Below are 4,080 nucleotides of genomic sequence, written 5' to 3' on the forward strand. Positions count from 1 at the left end.
ATTATTTGGTTGTTATTAGGTGTAAAGATAGGGCCAAACTATTACTTGACATGACTTGCACGTTAACGGAAATGGAATATGTGGTATTGTATGGAAATGTAGACGCTGAAAGGCCAGAAGCTTACCGGGTTAGCAATTTACAAAGTTTAATATCTTTTTCTTTCAGATTTTGATACATGTTTGACCGTTTTGTTGACTTTTAAACATCTTGTTTCACTTTTGAAGGAATATTGTACAAGACATATTGATGGTTTCCTTGTGAATTTAGAATCGGAAAGACAAAGGGTGATCCAATGCCTGTAAGGCGCCATAAAGAGTAGAGTGTCTGAGGTAATAATGATACCAATGAGCAGAAATATGGCACTTTCAGCCAATTCTGTATAAGTCAAACTTCGTTTTTGACATTAATATGTTTATCTTTATGATCCCAAAAATGAACCTATATTAATACATTTTATGTAGTTGCGTCGTGTTGCCGTTTGTTAACAAAATAAGAAGTATTTCTTGTCTAATTTGAAGTTAAAACCGAAATTATTTGACTATCGTAAGTAAACTTTGTACTCTTTTATGTTCGTGTTTGTCATATTAAATCCATACACATTAAATAATTATGAGTTTGATGATATTGAGGATTATGTAGAAGCTGATAAGTAAAAAAGTAATTGATGCTCTCATCTATGTGTAATTTGTTGCACTCACTTATGTCTATGTATGTTTATGTTTGTTCATCTATATTCAATTATGTATGTTCATCTGCATTCGTGAACCCTTCATATATATTGTTAATCGAACCTACATGAACGAACACAAGTCCATTTTCTTAACGAACGAACACGAACAACAAGTTCATGTTCGTTTAGTTGTTCCTGTTTGAATGTTTCTTTAGTTCAATTTAAACAAGCAAACAACCCTGTTATTATTTATTCGGTTCGTTTACAGGTATGCCTATCTATGCATTAACTATGACAAATTTATTTTGTAGCTGTATATTCCTAAGTATAACTTTTAGTTATTATTTTTGCTTAGTTTTAATATAAAAAATAAATTACTTTTTTTTTCACAATAGATACTTTTTACCGGCAATATAAGTGTTTCAGTAAAATACCAAAACCTAAATTGTGTTTCGGTAATGTCCCTAAAGAATCACCATATATTAATCACATATTAATCATTAATCTCACTACAAATAACACAATTTAATAGTTATTGAAATAACACAATTACTGTGTTATTTAATTTCTCATGTGTCGCATCGTAAACTATAACGAATAATTTTTTCTCTGACAAATGCTGGTAGGATAACGGACTAAACCCATACCGACCAAATATACTTTTTGGAAAAAATTTTCGAAATCAAATTATTCGAACTTTTTGGATGATGTATATGGCTTTATGAACTAAAAATGCACTATGGGTACTTATGGCCCGTTTGAACTGTGTGTTACATTTTTTTAGCTGCCCCTAACTGGAACACTTTTCTTTCTTTCTTTTTTCTTATATTTCTTTATTCTAACGGTTTGACCCATTAAAAGTCAAACCATAACATAAAATGACCCGTTTGAAGTACATGCATTTGTTCACAAGATATGAAACTAAATACATGTCAATTACATCTTTGTTGATAATGCAGGGGCCGTTAGATCTTGATCCGCGGAAGGATGAAAGTTTGGAACTTAACTTCATAGAGGCGCTTCTCAGGTTAATCTCATGAAGCTTTTGATGATTTGAAATTAGATCGAGTGTAAAGATTATACCTTATATAAACGGGTTAAACAGTTTAAGCCTGTCATAAATGGACTGGGTGCTTGACTATATGAAGTTTTTATTTCTATTAAAAACGGATCTCTAGGTCGAATTGTTTAGTTAAATTAGTTATGTACTGAACATGACTATAGTTAGTCATTTTGTTTGTTTTAGTTAAAAATTAGTTCTGCAACCAATCCATTGAACATTGTTAGGTCTTTTGGCCTGAATCTTATAATTGCTACTTGGAACATCATTTTGATTACAGGTTGTACTAGATTTGCGTATCATGATTTATTATGCATAAGTTTTTAGTTTGCAATGAGTGCTGGATTATTGAGTGCACTCTAATTTATTTATCCATTGACAACTTACTAGAAAGCATTTATCTATCCATATATGAATTATACTCATATCAGTTTATTGTATTTAATTGTGCATGTATTATAACATCCCGAAATTTCTATAAATAATAGTAATATTATTTACTTCGGAAGAATAAATTGATAGAGTAGATGGATAATAATATAATTCCCGTTTCCAGTATCGGTTAATAAAATAAATTATTATGAGTTGGGCTTGTGTTGGATTAAATAGATATGGGTTATGGACTTGGATTAATAAGGAAGAAAGAAAAAACCATGGGCTTAATCCCATGACCCATAATATATAAACCTATTCATTTCATTAATTCATTCATTCACCCATTCCATAAGCTCTCTCTCTCTCTCTAACTTATTATCTCTTTCTCTAGCCGAAACCAAGAAGAACCAATCCTGACCCGAGGTAATAATAGTATGATATTGTATGGATCAAAACCTTCTAGATCTAGTCGCGAAACAATGTGCCAACACCATAAATCGTTAAAGTCACGAGATTTGGATGGAATCGGGTATAAACCAATCAAAAGATAAGCTTAGGGGTCACCCTAACTAAGATCCGGATCGAAAGGGACGAAAAACGGGGAAAACGGTGTAAAATGGGGTAAAATACGCTTTTCCGGCCACCGCCTGGTTTTCCGGCACGGCGTCGCGAGTATTTAAGGATGTCAGAGAATATTTCTGACATTCTCTGACCTAACCCTAATTCGTTAACGGAAGAATAACGAGTTAGCAAGAAATTCGTGATGCCCATTCGTTAAGAAGAAATAACGAATTAGTAGCAGTTCGTTAAGCCATTGTTAAGTAATTTGTTAACGAAGAACTGACGAATGAACCCCCAGTTCGTTATAAAAGCCAGTTTGTTATAAAGGTCAGTTCGTTATAAAGGTCAATTTGTTAAGAAATAATGAAGGAGTCAATTCGTTGAAGGACTGGATGACGAACTGGATGACGAACTAAAGTTTGAAAGAATGACAGAAAGGTCCCTGGACTTATGATAAAATGGAATAATTACAAAGAAGCCCTCGAACTTTATGAGTTAGCAAATAAAATAATAATTAAGATTTTTAATGAAAAATGTGTTAAGACAGTAATGGAGATAAAATTTTTCCAAGCTGATATGGCAGCTCAACCCCAGCCAGGGGCTCTGCCCCTTGGTGTAACATCCCGTTTTCTCGTTTCGAAAAATAAAATAAAATATGAGTTATTATGAGTCGGGCTTGTGTTGGGTTAATTAGTTTGGGTAATGGACTTGGGTTAATAAGGAAGGGAGAAAGACCATGGGCTTAAGCCCATGACCCACGATATATAAACCTTAATTTAGCCATAATCCATCCATTTTCCACCAATTCCATACACCATCAAAAACACACACTTAAGCTCTCTCTCATCTCTCTCTTTCTCTAACCGAAACCAAGGAGAAGAACCGATCCCGACCCGAGGTAATGATAATATGATATTGTATGGATCAAAACCCGCTAGATATAGTCGCGAAACGAAGAGCTCCGGAAATTAACGAGATCCGAATAGAATCGGGTATGAACCGGTCAAAAGATGAGCTTAGGGGTCACCCTAGCTCAGATCTGGATTAAACGGGACGAAAAACGGTGAAAACAGTGCGAAAATACGCTTTTCCGGCATGGTGGCGTACGAGAATAAGGGAACGCCAGAGAATGTTTCTGACATTCTCTTACCTAACCCTAATTCATTAAAGGAGGAATAATGAATTAACAGTAATTCGTTATGCCCCTTCGTTAAAAAAAAGTAACGAATAAGCTTTAATTCGTTAAGACATTCGTTAAGTAATTCGTTAACGGAGAACAGGCGAATGAACCCCCAGTTCGTTATAAAGGTTCAATTTTTTATACAGACTAGTTCGTTATAAAGTTCAGTTCATTATAAGTCAAGAAGTAACGAATGAGCCCCATTCGTTAAGGAACTGGATAATGAATTAAAC

This window comes from Bidens hawaiensis, unplaced genomic scaffold, assembly GCF_021521415.1.
Source record: "Bidens hawaiensis isolate Kalapana, Puna unplaced genomic scaffold, B.hawaiensis_p1.1 tig00047632_1, whole genome shotgun sequence".
Taxonomy (NCBI): Eukaryota; Viridiplantae; Streptophyta; class Magnoliopsida; order Asterales; family Asteraceae; genus Bidens; species Bidens hawaiensis.